This window comes from Condylura cristata, unplaced genomic scaffold, assembly GCF_000260355.1.
Source record: "Condylura cristata isolate star-nosed mole 26May11 unplaced genomic scaffold, ConCri1.0 scaffold00006, whole genome shotgun sequence".
Lineage (NCBI taxonomy): Eukaryota > Metazoa > Chordata > Mammalia > Eulipotyphla > Talpidae > Condylura > Condylura cristata.
In genome coordinates, this window is record NW_004567107.1 from 47,138,673 (window position 1) to 47,157,093 (window position 18,421).

General features: G+C 33.6%; 1 protein-coding gene and 1 pseudogene across 3 annotated transcripts in view; one reads left to right on the plus strand and one right to left on the minus strand.

Moving 5' to 3' along the window:
* The window catches only part of PTPRD (protein tyrosine phosphatase, receptor type, D), a 1,952,036-nt gene extending 1,933,686 nt beyond the window's left edge, over positions 1-18,350 (minus strand). For 2 of the 3 annotated variants that reach the window (XM_004677659.2, XM_004677657.2), the window contains exons 1-2: positions 18,307-18,350; positions 18,017-18,072 (exon numbers count right to left, since the gene is read on the minus strand). The gene's annotated coding sequence lies outside the window, so the exon portion shown is untranslated. Of the gene's footprint in view, positions 1-18,016; positions 18,258-18,306 lie in introns of those variants that run through there. The other variant, XM_012721366.1, reaches the window with a different exon arrangement.
* LOC101636811 overlaps positions 11,999-18,421 on the plus strand; it is a 74,889-nt pseudogene continuing 68,466 nt past the window's right edge.

Consider the following 18,421-nt stretch of genomic DNA (forward strand, 5'->3'; position numbering starts at 1 on the left):
TCCCCACTCTGTCTCTGGTGAAGCCTCTCACCGCCCCTGAGCCTCTGGCCTGTACCCCAGTTCTGTATGAATAAATAAATAAATCTTAAAAAAAAAGTTACATATTTCTATAATATGATAAAATTAGGATCGTCTACGTGTCAGTGTTCTGCATGAGCTGTTCTCCAAAATCCACTTTAATGTGTATTTTACAATATACAAAAGTACTTTTCAAAATAAATCTAAAACTTTAAAATTTAAGAACATGATGTGATTAGTGTAGTAGGTGGAAAAATCATATGCATTACCAAAGGTAATTAAGGACTACATAACCTAAAGGAAATTGGACAATTTGTTGTCACTACCTCTGCCCGTTTATTCATATGATTTGTAGGGTAGTCATAGACAATCATTAAAGCTACATTTCTTTCTAACCATTTTATTCTAAACCCCCATAATGATGGTTACATACATACATATATATCTATAACTTTTTATTCCTATCTTTGCTTTCTAACTTCATGCAAACACTTTAAAGATAAGTAACAGTATAGCTGCTTTGCAAATGACAAAACTAAAGTTTACTGACATTAGTAACTAACTAAAGCTGAAGTAAAAGTAGAAGTGATTTGAGCTGGATTATTTTTAAAGCACTAGTTTCTCAGTAATGTTACTTTGAACACTATATTTAAAAGTAGTGAATTGGTAATTTGGCAATCATATCTATTTATCATCAGTTTTGTTACAGGATATATACTAAAGATATAATGTAAAAATTTCCCCAAAACAGAGTCTTCACTGAAGGTACAACTACTTTAAAGCCCAGTACTATGAAGCTGTCAGTAGCCACTGCAGCATGAGTCTCATCCCTGGCCAGAGAGGTGACCCACATGGCCTGGCAGACTTCTCCTTTCCAGCTGGTCTCCTCAACAAGGTATCAGTAGATCTGCCTGTTCTGTTCCGCACTCTATCTCTGGTGAATCCTCTTATCCCTGCCCTCACACCTCTGGCCTGTATCCCATTCTTGTATGTATAATAATCTTAAAAAAAATTCCCCAATATGTTATATTTATATATAACATACATGGCATGCCCATTTATAATTTATTCACATTTACACAGTCCCTATCATACACAGGCATCATATTAGACACTTAGAATAACTGCTAAGAAATGTTTTTTCTGAATTTCTGTGATCATAAACAGTGACTTATTGTTAAAGGCAGTCAAAATAAAAGGGAATAAACAGATATATTTAAATGCTTATACACTATTTTGCATATTAGATATATACATTAATTTTAGTAACCAGAGATTCATTAATATGCCAGACTGGTTTCCAAACTAAGGAACATATAATATTTCCAAATAGGGATCAATGGTAAACTCCTTAAAGTGCTGGTAGAATGTAAAATATTTAAAAAAAAAAAAATGATAGTCAGTTTGTGGTGGCACAAAGGGTTGAGTCTCAGTACTCAAGCTACTGTCAGCCAATTCAATACCAATCAGTCCCCAGTCAGGAGGCCAGTCCCCATGGCACAGCAGAGCTCTCCTGTCTCATCCATTGTTCCCCTCAGTAGTATATTTCAATAGATCTGCCTGTTCTCCCCACTGTGTCTCTGGTGAACTCTCTCACCATTCCATGCTTCTGGTCTAGACCCCAGCTCTTATATCCATAAATAAATAAATCTTTAAAAAAGAAACTGGTAGCCAAGAATGCAAGCTAAAGAGACTGCCTCTGTTAGCAAAAATATCATTTATGTATGTGAGAACTGTTTAAGCACCCATGTTGTCAAGTCTTACAGTTCAGAGTATTTGTACTTCATATTAAACTAAGATTTGGTTACACTGCATAACCATGAGTATGTCATGTGCAAACAATATATGTGAGTATTAAGAGACCAAATCTTAAGTAGGATATATACCTTGAGTGAAATATATCAAATTAAACATGAAAAATGATTGAGACTTTCTAAAAAGGCATCTACAAAGAGGCTAAAAACACTAACTACCTTTTTGAAATGTTTTTGAAATGGTTCTTTCTAGGGTATATCAGATTCTTTTATTTTTGTTGTTGTTATACATGTCAAATGAAATTCTAAAGATACCTGAAAAGACACATTTCCCTACCAATAACATAGATAATGAATGAGGATGTTAAATGTTCCTCAAAATTTTCTACTCAAAATATGTTATTTTTTACCAATATTGTACATTGTTCAGCACATGTAATAACACATGTTAAATTCTTTACTTATAGCCTACGTGAAATTAATATTTATTTGATTTCTGGCTATCCAAAGCAAATTTAAAAGAAAAAATGCTTTGTATAAATAAACTTTGAGTATTATTACCAAGCTTTAAAGGAATTTATTGAAGTAATTCAATGATTCACCATTTGAATCCATGAAGAAAAACTAACTAAATATTAACAATGAAATGGCCAGTCAACTGAAATTTTAAAAAGATAGTTGGATTCATTTAATATCCATTTTAAAATAATGCAGAAGTTGGAACATTTTTAAGGCATTAAAACAGTTCATCTTAGATTAGAACTTTTTTTTTTTTTAATTAAAACATCCTGCACTTCAACAGCAAGTTCCATAATGTAACTGCAATGGTAAGTAAAGATTTCATTAACTTCCACCAGAAGTCTCAGATTTAGGAATATTGGCTGTAATTAGAAAAATTAAAGCTACACTTCAGAATTAATTGAAATTATTAAGGTGTTTACTCTTGCATTATTCACAGCTAGAAAGTCAGCAAGAAGCATTTTATACTTTCCCCTAAGTAATTCTATAGTGCACATTAAAAACAAACAAAAAAAATCTTTAATTGAACATTGGGGTTTTCCAGGTAGGCCTATAAGTTTTTGTCTTACTCTAAATCTCTGGACAAGTTTATAATATCTCTGGGAAAGCATGAAGATTAGTGCATTCCTTACAAATAGATGTGACATGATTAGGGCTATTGATCCTATATATTTGTTGTGATCCTTTGATTTCTTCATAGAAATTCAGTTTTATCTAAGTATTATACACCTTGAATTTTATAATACAAAGTAAATGTGTCTTCAGAGAAAGGAACTGGTTCATTATCATAATTGAGAGCCCATGATTTTTGATGATGTTCACCCACATAGCACAGATACACCAATACAGAAAGAAAAGTAAAATGAAAAAGTAGTGGCAATATTTTAATGATCTTTCTTAATGTCACATTTCAGCAAATTAAGATTCTCTGTAGAAAACAAATCCAAATAATTAAAAGAACAAATATAGTCTGTATTGCACAAAATTCTGGAGTGTAGGCTATGATATCTGAATTCTAATTTTACCTATTTCTAAGAAACTGTAAGAATTTGGCAGTGAACATCACTGGGGCTTCTCTTCCTTATTGGAGAGGTCAGATGTTTGGACTTGATTTTTTCTTGCTATTCCAAACAACAGTACAGATGTCAGAGCATCTAAACAACTTATTCTAGATTCAGAGTAGAGAAGAGCATAAAATAAGAAGTGAAGAAAGAAGACAATATAGGTTATCACCAATTTTTGATAAGGTGAGAAGTGAATGGATAAAGTACAATATATTAACACCTTAAATTCTATTTTCCCCTCCTTTTAATAACAGAAACTTACATATTTTATCTGGTTTCATGACTACACAGCTATGTATTACATTTCTCAGCTTTCCATGCAGCCATGACCTTGACTAAATTCAGTGGGCAAAAATGAAAATTCCCTAAGTTGAAACTGTTTTTCCTTCCTTGACTTACTATCCATTGATGATCTAAATTTGACCACAATGATGAGAGCCATTCTCTATGTAATGGTTGAGCAAAATAATGGAACAAACTGGTCCATGAACACTCTCATAAAATGTGCCACACTATCAGGTTGGACTACTCATTTTAGCACCAGTGAGTAAGAAAAATAACTCCATTCTATTTTAGAGACTTATGGCATGGCTACATGATTAGAGCATCTCTGTCTATAACTTATACAATGCTGTATGATGACCACTTAAATTATAATGGTCTACTGTGCTATTAACTTCTTACTTCCAATGCAGCATATACATTAGCAAGTGCTTTAAATTTATTTGATTTTATATCAATTAAGAATCTTGCATTTGACCAAACTTATAGGAAATAGTCCAAAATAAACTAATTATTTCATGCAAAAAAAAAAAGCATCTGATTACCTAAACAACCATTGCAACTTTTTTTTCCCAAAGTTTGATCATAAGTGTTTTATAATTTTCCAAATTATTCCAATGATCATGTGGGTGTTATTGCTAAAACAGAAACTCAAATCCAAGATTTTACAGATAGAAATAACTCCAAATGACTGTATTTTCCACACACAAAAAAAGCTATTTTCCCTTCAGTTCCGTGAAGTTTCACCAATAACACAAAACCACTATTCTTTTTATTTTTATTCAGAAAATTTCACCCTTCCCAGTCCTTACAATCTCATCTCTCCAAGAGATCAGATTCAATAATTACTAATTGTAGTCACTGATACAAAGAAATAGATCTCCTAATGTTATGAGTTATTCAAGCCATAGAAATATTTTAACATAGATTATATACACATTTTTGAATTATCATATTATTTTGGGCTTCTGGCCTAAAAAAGAATTTATTCAACATTTTCAAGTCATTAAAATACAAAGATGATAGAAACTATGGCTGTATCACTTACTTATGTTTTATCAGTTTAAAGTATGATAATAAAAATTTGACCAGTTTAATGAAGCGAAATGTTTCCAGTTGTTTCACCCACCCACCCACCACCCCCACCTTTTTCAAAGCCATTATATAAGCAAACTTACTTTATCAATAATTCCTTCTTGGTAAATCCACAAAAAAAAAAAAAAAAACTGGTCATATGGTCTCTTAATATGCAATGAAATTTTTTTGGAGTTCTTATCACGAAAGCTTCATTGAAATAACTTATCATAGACTGTTTGAGTTGCAACATTCTCTGCAAGAATGATTTCATTTTATGTAATACCTGCACAAGTCTGATAAGTACACCCAAATTCTTAAGATTGATACTAGTAGCTACACACACACCATTCTCAACAGATGTTACAGTAGCATCTCCAGCAACAAACACTTGGAGTTCAGCCAAGCTGTGAACAGCAATTCTAGTGTCTATGAGGGCTAAGCTACAATAAGAATCCATACAGTTCCAAGATCATAAGCCAAAGGAGGCTGACCACTTTGGAGTTGGCAAGGAAACACAACATAAAACTTGTCCAGAGATCATTACTTTGTATGGCATATAGTGACTGCTGCTGGGAAGCAGCAGAAAACTAATCAATTTATTATGCAGAAATAATATAGTAGGTGGTTCATCTTGAGCAAAGCTACATAAAGAAAGAGACTCCTCAAAGTTGGTATTCTATGAAACACACATACGCGCGCGCGCACACACACACACACACACACACCCTTAGGTATGTAAGAATCACAGAACTATATGTATGCATTTAAGTGTGTGGATATGTGTGTGTGAGTGTGTATGCCCTTGACCAGACAAGATTCTTACACTTGAAATAAGATTTAAAATTAGTGTCTAAAGGACATACCCATATAATATCAAAATCAAAATCAGGAAATGCAACTATAAATTTTCATTATCATCATCATTTTTATGGATACCTAAATTATTCAACTTATAACTTCTAGGTATTTACATGTCCTTAATATAGACCACAGTGGCAGGGGAGTGGGTCATAACAAAAAGATGAAAAAGTAGCTTACAACTGAGTAATGAAGTTCCATTTGTCACACCACAATTTTTTTAGCACTACATTTTTGTAATAAAGAAACATTTAATATTTTAAGAAGGCATGATTTGTATTTGGGGGAAAATCCATATGGTGACAGAGAAAGAATTAGAGGAAGTAAGGTAAATGAGGGAAACATGAAATAGTCATCTAGGTGAGGTTTTTTTCTATAAACTGAACGTTTGCATCCTACCAAAATCTGTAAGTTGAAAGATCCCTCTATGAAATAGCATTTAGAAGTGGGACATTTAGAAGGCAATTAGATGGTGATGACAGAGCACTCATAAATGGGGACATAATTGTCCTTTGAGAGAGATAGCACAAAATTCCCTTGCTCCTCCTACTATGTCAAAATACAGCATACACAAGACTAACTATAAGTAAAAAACAGACTCACCAAACACCAAATCTGCTGGCAACTTACTCTTGGACTATCAGCACCCAGAACTTTGAGAAGTAACTTTCTGTTGTTTATTAACTACCTAGTCTGTGGTAATTGTGTTATAGAAATCCATATGGACCACGATGATTAGCTAAGACCCTAGCCATGGGGAAATATTTAGTTAAAAATAAAAGGTAGGTCTGATAAAGCTAGGTCACCAAAAGTCTCTACTGAAGAACATAACCAGTGCCATGTTCTTAAAACCACCATTCCAGGGGAAACTTTTACTCCTCCCTGGGTGAAACCTGAATTCTTGTGCATTCCTGTCTTGTGACATACAGGTAAAGTGTAGGGGGCCAATCGCCGTGGCTGAAAGTCAACCTCATCATACTTAAAAAACCATGTAAAAGGTCAACCAAACCAAACACTAGCTGCCCCTTTGTCCCAAGGCCAAAAAGTTTGCGCCTCACGAATCGGGCACAACAACTACTTTCTGGTATGGCTGCAAAAGCCAAATGTAGATACTGGCATAAATTTGATGATAACTTACCTATCTAAGAAAATGCTCCTGATTGCCAATTTTGCTTATTTTAGCTAATTATCTTCTTAAAAGCTTGTTGTTGGAAATAAATCCAAGATAATCATATACTAGATATTGTATATGCCACACATGTTATATATAATAAATTTATTTCAAGAGTAATCAGGACCACCTATTTAAAACACTTTGGACATGAACATCATGTCTTCTTACTTTGTAAATTGAAAATATAGAGATATTATAGCCAATGTGTTAAACATTCAAGATTTCTATTTAACCTATTTTTGCTGTTTTACCATTTGTTCACAAAACTACAATTCAGGTGTACAGCTCCACCCCTATATAAGCTTCACTCACTACCCCAAAGATCTAGTGTCATTCCAGACTCAAAACTGACCACCTAGAATCTTTTGTATCACCCCTCTTCCCTACTGGTAACCACCATATTTTTCACAATATAAGAGCTATTTTTGTTGTGTTTTAGTTTTTGTTTTGGTTATTGAAATTCCACATCTAAGTGAAACTAGTGATAATTATCTTTCATTTTCTGATTTAAATCAACTAACACAATTACCTCAAGTTCCATCCATATTACCACAAATGGCACAACAGTCAAAACATTAATGAGGATGTAAAACAATGTTACTTCATAAATTCACATATCTTAAAATAGTTTAATATTACACTGAATATATGTACCACAATATCCTTACCCAGTGATCTGTAGATAGGCATTCAGGTTGATTTAATATCTGGGCTATTATGAATAACAATGCAGTGAACATGGTGGGAGTGGAGGAGGGTAGGTATTTTGGTATTAGAGTTTTCATGTTTTTCAGAAAAATACACAGACTTATTTTTTTACTTTGTTATTGAAGCTTAATCAAAATTATTAGCTTCAGGTATGTAAGATGATTGGATATTTGTACACACTGTAAAATGACCCCACAGTAAATTTATGTAACACCTATTACCTTATATTGTTGCAAATATTTTATTTCTTTCTAATGAGAACTTGTAAGTCTACTTTCTATACCATTTGAATATGCAATGGGTCTTAGTAATTACAGTTACTATACTGTACACTACAGCCTCATAACTTGTTTTTCAATCATGACCACTCCACCTTCCTACAAGCTTTACAGTGACAGGACAAAACCTAGTGGAAGCAGCCACTTTAATGTTCAGTGGTTCTATGACCATCTCCCCTGGATGACTGTGAATAATAAAACAGCCCAGTTTGGCATAGTTTCCACTCAACTCTCGGTTATAATAGAAAATTCAAAGTATCAAGTAATCAGAATACCATGGGGAAGAAAGACCATAGGATGAAAAAAGACAATACATTGATCATGTTCACTAAGTACTAACATATCTTTCACAGCTGAGATGTAAATCTATATCTATAAAAACATGAATGATAAAATAGCTAAGTTTCTACTATTTGTATCATCTATTTTCTTCAATATCAAAAAAAAGCAATTTTTATTTGTTTTGAAATCTTGTGGTATTAATTAAAAGCATAACTTGACAAATGTATACCTAATAAGAAATGTTGCTTAGATAAATTGAGAAACAAGCTAATATTTTTTTCATTTAATTTTTCAAACACCACATAAGCTTTCTAATAATTTTATAGAACATCCAAGCTATTTCTCATGTCCTTTCAAAATCAGGACAACAGATTTCCATCAATATGCATTAAGCAATTTCTCACATATTATAAACCCAATAAATGTTTACTAAGGATTACTTTATTTAACCTTTCTTTAATTTGGTAAATGTAGAGTTAGCATTTTAACTTTTCCATCTTTATAATCTAAAGATTAAAACGTGATTTATGCTATAACTAATAGTCCTTCAATTTCTTTGTAAATTCCACCTCAGCAATCATACTAAAATTTGAGAAGTGATAAATATATCAGAAAAATATATCAAATAAAATGGTTTTCCAATCAAATATAATTTATACAAATGTAATCCAGTGTGATGGATGATGTAAATAATATATACAGTAGTTGGCAGTGAGCATATCACACTAATTATACACAAATAATTGTAATTACAATGACTATCACAGGCCCAATATTTTATTTTCCTCTACTGTCTCATTTCATTTCTTATATCACATCCCTTATATTACACTTTGCATCAGGTTTTCAGTCTCATTTCATTATCATATGAAATGTGCATTAACATACTCTTGAGTTGTATTCACTAGTAGACGGGACTCTCCTGATCCTAATTTTGCTCTATAGTGCATCATGAACTCATCTTCTTAGCCTTTGTATATCAATTTCCCTTTCACATAGGTCAAAGTGACTCAAATATCTTGGTTAATGCTCAATAAGTATGGTTCTTGGTCACCTGTCACCAACTGCAGTAAGGGTTATAAAGATTTGATAAAATCTGTGACCAAGAAATTTGAAGCTTAATTCATCTACTTCTTGGAAAGAACCTGAGGTTGGAACACACAGAGAGCCTATCAGTTTCATTTCCCACATAAGACAGACTTAAGGAAGAAAAGCGTATGTGCCATGTTTACACACCCAAATTCAGAGCAGATATCTGGAGACAGTTTGGCCTGATATGACCTGTCCGTCCTTCCTCTAGGCAACACTTTCAGGGTATTCTAATGACCCATTTTATTAACTTACAACTTTTGTTTGCTTCATTTGCAAAGAACTGTATTATAAAAGCAGAACCAGGATCTCCTGTTTTTTGTTTTGTTTCGTTTTTTTCCAATTTTGACATACAGAACCTCTGCAGTTGTGGGATTCTTCTTACATACAAGGTTGTACATGTGGGCAAACATAAAATGATGTGCCAAAACATCAACAAGGCAAGCTGGTTTACACTGGGGTCTAAAGGCAAAATGAGTAGGTGCTTCACTTGCTATGCTACCTTGGGCAAGTTCACTTATCTTCTATGTAATTTTAGTTTCTTCATCTGTAACTTTAAGATAATTGTACCAACTTTACAGGGGTGGTGTAGGAACACTGCATGTAAATAAAACACTTGAAATTGTGACTAGACATATATTAAAGACCTCTTTAGAGTACATGAGAAGATAGCCTGGTACAAAAAAACATTAAAACCCAAAAAGAAAAAAGACTAGGTAACCATTCGATTAGGAAAAAATAAAAATGCTTCTTTTAGTGCCATAAGAATTTATAGACTATTTATGAAATGCAGATTGTAACAGTAAAAGTGATGAGCGAGCAGTAAGAGCAATGCCCAATCCAAATAATGGCATAATGTGTTTGAAAATCATAACAAATTACATGTTCATACTCTCCTGTGGTCAACAGAGTAATATGTATGTACTGTCACACCAGATTCCCATTAATATCAGAGGGAATGGGGAGAAAAGGGAAACTTGACAGCAAAAACAGAAATAGGAAGAGACAGGCCTACTGAATAAGACAGAAAAGAAGACAGCTCTGGAGGAGCATTACCTCTTCTGAATAGCTCTGTGAACTGATAAATTTCCTCCACCCGACAGGTTTAACAATAAAACACATATTAGATATTGTCCGAAATTTCTTTATCTACAAGTAGTATATATGAACATATACATATATATTGATATGTGTGTATATGGCTATACACATACATATCCACGATATATAATTAGTTTAAATATATATATATATATATATATAATTCAAATATTTTTCAAGCTTCACCACTTGAAAAGCCAGCTGTATCATGGATCTTAGTAAATGTGTAATTTATGTGATTAAATCCTAAAAAGTTTCTATCGTGGAAGGGGTGCATGGGAAAACTGGAAAATTACAGGTCTCTAAGAAGTAAAAGGAAGGCATACCTTCCTAAGGTCTGGGAAGTGGAAAGCAGAAGTACTGTTTTTTAATTCTCAGGAACATACAAGAAATTCCTTCAACTACACAGATATAAATGATGAGGTTGAGCTATGTCTTGCATAGCTAACCATATATATTTCCTAATAGGAAATAAGTGGGTAGCACATATGATACAGAATGGACAATAAGCTAAGAGGAAACACCTTCAAATAATCATACATGCTAAAGTTATAAATGATGACCCACTGAAATAAACACCATGAATAAATATTAAGGGCTAATTGAGTACATCGTATAATACAATGAGAAATACACATGATGAGGAAAGAGTGTTCTGTTTTTGTGACATATGTAGTCCAGAATTAAACTTTAGAAATTTCAACATTTTTTAAGGGTCATACAACATATTACCCTAGCACTTTTTTTTTTCAAATGTTCCTGTTGTGTAGTATTTGATTTATAGTACCATCAGTGAACTTTGATAAGAATGTTAGAGTATAAAAAGGGAAATGTTTAAATTAAGCCACAATGAGTTCCATTATTTACTCCAGAGAAGTCAAGAGGTGGATTTAGGTTATTATTATTTTTTTTAAATTCAAAGATATCTAACAACCCAAGTTTCTAAAATACTGAATTATACTTTTCCCCTTCCTTTTGTTTATTTGTTCCAAAATCTATAATATAAAGCTTCTTATGAAAATAACTAATACATTAAAAGGTGCAGGCAAAATTTCTTTCCACTTATGCCATATTTTTGTCCATACAAAAACAAATCCACTTATCCTATAATGCTTTGATTACAGCCACAATACCAACATTATTCTTGACTGTAACTTGTCTTGTGACATATGAATTTGGAAATAAATAGACTGGTACATAAATTGTAAACTGCTACAGAGTTCTAGAGATTTATTTGGAGATCCTATGTCCTGTCAAATAAGAATGGTATGGAAATAACACTTACCATGTCTAGCTGTCTCTCTAGAACTCTGGAAAGTGAAGCATGTGAATATTAGCATTGGGTTAATCCAGTTTTGAGAAAATTAAGGACAGCAAGTACTAATTCCAGCAGAACACAATACAGCCTTATAGATCCTAAAAAAACAATATGGAATGCACCCAACTTTCAGAAAAGGTGTCTCTAACTAAGGATGACCACAAATGAGAAAGCAGTGAATTGTAAAGGAAAACAGGTACTTGAAAAAATTTCTATAAACTTAAAAGGAGCTATTCATTAGGGCAATTCTATTTTCTCAACAGAATCAATTTTGATACTTAGGGAAAATGTCAGATTATAGGAAGACTAGATAGATAGATTATATGTACATATATATGGCAAGGTGTGTAGCATATAACACAGCTATGATGCCTGAATTACTGTACATTCTAATTTTGTGGTAAAATCAAAGAAAAATAATACATATCATAACTGAGAAACTGACCTTCTCAATGGTTCTAGATATCACGATAGCAATGGCAAAGATTGGGAATATAGAGCAAAGGAGACTTAATCTGAAGATCAATCTGATGATCATTTACCTGATTGTGAAAAGTCATAACTATGATTCTAAAACCCATTTGAACAAGAAGTGGAATAATATTGACTCTAGGGTAAGATTGCTGCATCTTTCCTCTTATCTCCCTCCCTTCTTTATTCTATCTCTAAGTGGAAGTTATGATCTTGATTTTAAAAATTCTAGATCAATGTACTAGAACATTTGAGGCATAAAAGCTTATATGAGTGTTCTTCCTCCTACCTAAATAGAGGTCTTAGGACAAGTTGTCTAGACCATTTCATTTAAAGAGGAAGCACTTTATTCCAACCTCAGTCTCTACCTTCTAAACTAAACTTTTCTGGAACAGTAAGGAACCTATTTTAGGCCTTTGTCCTAAGTAGACAGGGCCATCTCACCAAAGGACAAATCACACCATGCATGTTTGGCAAGTAATAATTTAAAAGGAGAAAGTATACATGTTTGCCTGACTTATTTCACTGTTTATGGAGGATCTGAAACAATTTCCTTTTTATATCAACTACATTTGAGAGATGCAACATCAGATAGTATTTAAAAAGTATAATTACAGTGTTTCCAATACAAGGAACACATTAACAGACTTGCATAGCTGACTACTTAAATATTTGCTTGCTAGAAGGGAACTTTATACAATTTTGCTAAATGTGCTTGAGTGTAATACATTTAAGTGCAATACATTTGCATTGTACCCATGCAAACATTATCAGATAGAATCATATATACAATGGCTCCTGCAAGACATCCCAGTTAAAATTGCTCACATTCAAACTAATTAAGTATGAAAGACGGCAGCTTTTAAATAACCAACCAAATAAGAATCTCTTCCTTTCTTTCTTAGCACCTAAGTGCATATATGCCAAACCAAGTAAGTGAGGTTTATAACAGAAAGAATAAGAATCGTGCAATTTTATACATATATATATATGTATATGTCTATACAGCAAAAAAAAATCTCTATAACTAATCAACCATATCTTACATTGCATTCAAAAGTAAACAACTTTTAAATATAATCAATTTCCAATGATTTAACATATAAGACACTTTATAGTAACAAAGGTTGTTCACTTGCTATCACCAACTTATTTTATCAGAAAAGGAAAGAGACAAGGTGATTTTGTTATTGGGGGAAAGGATTCAAATTTCGTCCATTATATAACACTAGTTCTAGCTAGGAATAAAGTTTTGGTTTTCTAGAGGAAAGCAAGCACTTCAAATTAACAGTATTCATTTTTTTTATATTCCACTTTTAAGACTAGAAATGTTCTCTTTCTAGAAAATGCATTGTATCCTACACCACAATAGGACTATCTTAACTGATAATTCATTACTAGGTACAGAAATTATCATCAATGCATACCAGCTAATATGGTACTACTATTGCAGGTACTACTGTCCTGTGATGTGAAACTTCTCTGTGGATAATAAATTCATCTCATCTTTATAGTTTTTAATCTTGTAGTCTTTAGTTTCTTCTTTAAAATGTAGGGGGCTGAAATATCTTTTTTAAAAAGATTTATTTATTTGTGCATACAGAACTGGGGTACAGGCCAGAGGCTCAGGGGTGGCAACAGGATTCACCAGGGACAGAGTGGGGAGCAGAACAGGCAGATCTAAGAAGTACACTGCTGAGGGGAGCAGAGGGAGGGTCAGGAGAGGTCTGCCACTCCATGTGGTCACCTCCGGGGCAGGCTGGGATCTAACTCATGCATAAATGGCTTTAGATTCTCAGTGCTGTGCTTTAACCCGCTGCGCCACCCAGGAGGGCCTGAAATACTTTTTTATGGCTCCTTCTAGTTATGATACTATATGAATCTCAGGTTGAAAAAATAAGTTTACTTGAATAGTGCATAATATAAAAGTTTACATTAAATAATTAAGAGGAGAGAAAAGTAAAAGGACACTGAACCATTCATTTTATTGTTATCTTCTAATAACCTTCTGATATTGAACAAAGAAGTAAATACCAAAAAAAAAAATTAAATTATCCATTTAATATTCTTTGGGTGGTAAAGGGTAATTTGGAGGAACTTTGATCTACTCTCTTCCATAATTCCCTCCTTCCACCTCCCACCTCCCACTAAACCACTCCAAATAAAAATTCAATCCCCATAGCAACAGTACCCAGCCATTGTCAATATGGCTTTGGGACAATTTTCTTGGCCGTTCATCACATAAGATGGCTGCCCCAACTCAGATGTATCAAGCTGCCACAATATAATATGTAAATGTGTTAGATGTTATGTATTTACTAGATGCTATTACCTATACTGATTAATTAATGAGCTTGTTTTATAAGATTTTGGAATTGACATAGTATCAAATTGGAGGCCAATTTCTGCTTATCAGAGATACAGAGAGATTGAGAGCCAGTTACATGGATGAGAGGAAAACTCAAAACCTCTAACTCTACATAAGTGAGCACCTAATGGGCAGGTAATGTCAGTTTTAATTCTTCTTCAACCCATGTTTAAAGAGTTTGGAAACGTATAACCACTATTAAACATATAATAAACTTATATATTGTTTGATTGTACCAATGAAAAACATTTATTCTTTGTGGATGCCAAACTGCTTTTGAAGAGCCTGATTAAAACCCAGTAGGAATAAAGAACTTGCAAGAAAATATACAAGATAAACAAATCCAAGTGATACTCACTGGATACAAAAATCCTATCCATTCAATTTTTACTATGGCTTTTAAATTAGCATTATTAAATGTATATTATCAAATCATTTGCATTGTTAAAGCTTATTAAATTCATTACATGTGTAAGTCCCAAAGGACATTACTGAAATTAAACTATTTTCTCCAAACAGATGAATCTTACAATAAATTTATGTGTTGCAATAAAAGCGACAGTGAGATAAAAACATATTTAAAGATACATTAAATAGGCAATTCTGAAAATCATGATTTTCAGAAATTTGTAAAAATGAAAATGTGTAGCATGCATTCTGAATCAAGGATTCCCAAATTACAATATAATATTGTCTATTCCCCACCTTCTGGCATAATTGTCTCACGTGTAGAAACACAGAAAGTTACATTAATGATACTTCTCTAACTGCAAAACAGTTTATATCAGTGATTAAATACAATGTCATATGTACACTAACCATTTCTAAAATTTTAATATAGCATACTTTAATACCTTTACATAACCAGCAATATTTTTGCTTTTCTCTTACACTTAAATTACCAAAGAAAAATGTCCTTTGCACTTGCAGATTGCATCCACATCCTACTAGTATTACACAGGAGAAGAAGATCGTCCTTTCACAGAGGGAAAAACAAAATTTTTATTTTTAACAATAATTCAGCCTTCCAACATCACCCTAATTAGTGGTTTACCTTCCAAATTACATGTTTTCAGTAAATAACAATCATATCCAACCAGTTCCATAAATAATATGACCATGTGGTTTACAAAATCATCTTGTGTTACTATAGTTACAGGACTAGACCTGTAAATTCTATTCTAACATTAAAGGAAAAGAAAAGTATGTTTGCTTTCACCAATTGCAACTGTAAGCAAATGCAGGTATACAGCACTTTATTAGTAAGAACTCCTTTAGTAAGCACACGTTAAAGAAATTAATCATTCATCCCCTGCAGACTGCTTATGTATTTCATAGGGCCATTATCTGATCTGAATAACAAGAACAATTGCATAATAAAACACATTTCTGCTGACACTAGCAACTTTCTTCTTTCAACTTTAAAGTTGAAACCACCTCTGTATCACACAGAAAGCTGGTGGCAAAAAAAAAAAAAATCTGACAATCTAATCATCCCATCCTACTTAGACATTTTTTCTCTATTATTTTATAGAAACAGTGATCAAATAAATATACTATATGAAGTTGACTATAGATGATTTTTAATTCTGCCTATTTTCCTCAGCACTATGGCATGTCTATAACAGAGGCAGAATATGTGTCAGATTAGTTTCCATTTTAATTGGAAATCTTTGCTTTCAGGAATGCAAATAGGATCAACAATTATGTCATGTCTTTTCTATTGTGGAAATATGTCCCATAGTATATATGTAAGAACATGTTTGAACCACTCTCCAATTTGGTTACTTCAGTCCAACATTATCTTTTATTTTTCAACAATTATTTTATTTCAAACATCAGCAATCATCTAAGATATTTAAACTCATGAATGGGTAAAAGTCACAAACTATAATCCAAATCTTATCAACCAAACACTTCATTTTAAACGACATATTCATTTTAAGCCAATGATAAAAATGGCAGATGAGAATAGCACTACCTCTCAGAAAACACATTTGGATAAGAAATAAAGTAATATGCTAGAAATGGTGACCTACCTTTCCCAAATGATTTCCATCTATAACTTCATGTGAACAAATCCAACTACATCATTATTTCATTACCCTAAAAAGTTATTTCCAAGACAGAGCATTTGACACTGAATAACTACTCTAAAAGAGCTTTCTCTTTAAAAAAAAAAAAAGTACATGTCTTTGCTCTTATTTTTCTTAAGTCATGCCAAATAAAAATAGCTGCTTTTTATATACTTACTTGGCTAAACAGGAAAAAAAATTTTTCTTTACCATTATGACCAATTAAATATTACTGAGGCCATAGGTATTTGATGAGAAGGTGCTGTGTCGAAAAGAAATGATCTGTAAGATGAGTAGTTTTAATTTTCAATCTGGTTACTAGAACCAGAGGCTTTTGATTAGAAAGTGTGCATTATAGGGTGACACAACATTGAAAGCTAAAGATAAAACAAAGTTTTTCTAATCACTTTTCTACACTAGTCCATAAGAGTTCTATTATGTCAAAGAACTTTGAATTTGTGAACAATCAGGTGTAATCTCTTAAACTGCAATCCCTATTGTATGTACTGTATATGTAACAATGCAAAAAGAATTAGATTCACAGTGCTTTTGGCAGTGATAAAGAAAAAAAAATGCTGAAATGTTATTGATTCTCTCCCTCTTGTGCAAAACAAACTGACTCAACTATATTTTTCCTGACATAACACAAAAGGTTTTATTTAGATATTACAAAATATTGGCAAATGTTAAGACTCATATCTTTTAAGTTATCATTAACCCTTTTGCAGAGACAGGAAGAGTGCCCTACTTGTTTCTACAGAAATGCTGCAGCTACTGACATGGTGATGTTAGCCCCAAGGGAAATACTGCCTGCAAAAGTTTTTGATGCAGCGATATTCAGCCCTGGGAGACACCTTAAACCTGTCACTAGCTGCTGAGCCCCTGTCACAGTTCATAACCTGCTATGTCAAAGTCACAACCTCAGCTCCAGCCCTCTCCCAAGCATTTTTTCACATCCCCTCTCCAAATTAATTTTACCCGAACCCTCCAAACTAGGCTAGTCCCAGGACTTGCCTCCATAGCTCAGCAACCCAGGACTTGCCTCCATACCTCATCAACCTACAAGCATTAAAAACCTCAACAGGATTTTCTTTCCATCCTCAAACCTCTTTGTTAACTTTCCCTTGACCCAATTTTTTTTTTTTTTTTTGCAAGCCCTCCCTCTTTAGAACTGAAGATACAGCAAACAATCAAGTGAAATCAGCAAAGGATGGGAGTTGGTGTGGATGAAGGTAGCTGCGAAGAGAGCAGGAAAAGTGAACCAATAGGGTTAGAATGCCCCAGCTTTTTCTGAGGAACCATCCTTAAATCTTAGAACCAAACAAGGTTTCACCAACCATGCTTCCAATAGCCCTGAAAAATAAGCGTTTCAAAACCAGAGCCCCGGCGAGGTTACCTGTCTTCTCAAGCCTCTTTAAAAAAAAAAAAAATCTTACAAGCCACTTCTGAATTATGAACTACTGAAGTTATATAAGTCAACTTCTTCCCTGGTAAAACGAACTCGCTGCCCCTACCATGGGGGAAGCATTCAGCATCAGCCTCACTTTATAGAAAAGAAAAAAGCAGCACAGTTTACTTACTAAAGCAGCCGCTCCAGTCTTCCTTGGAAACCCTGAGGAGTCTTCTCTTTTCTTTCCTACCAGTCAAAGAAAGAATTGTCTTTCTATTCCACACAGGCCCAGAATAAATTGCAAGAAAGGACAGCACACGCACAGCAGCCCGTCGGGCTTCGTCTTGGGCAGGGTGCTTCGGGTTCTAATTGTTTCAAAAGTGGGATCCTCTTTTCCGGAGGAGGGGGCAGAGACACAAGGAAATAGGGGCGCTCCGAAAGCTTGCTTGGGTCCTGCAAATTATTCTGAAGGCAAAGTACCTGCACTCTCCCCGCCGAGGCTGCCTGTCAGCGCGGCGCGCGAGGGGAGGAGGCTGAGGAGGAGGAGGAGCAGCGGGAGGGCTCAGGCTGGGTGGGAGCGCCGGGTGGGGGAGGC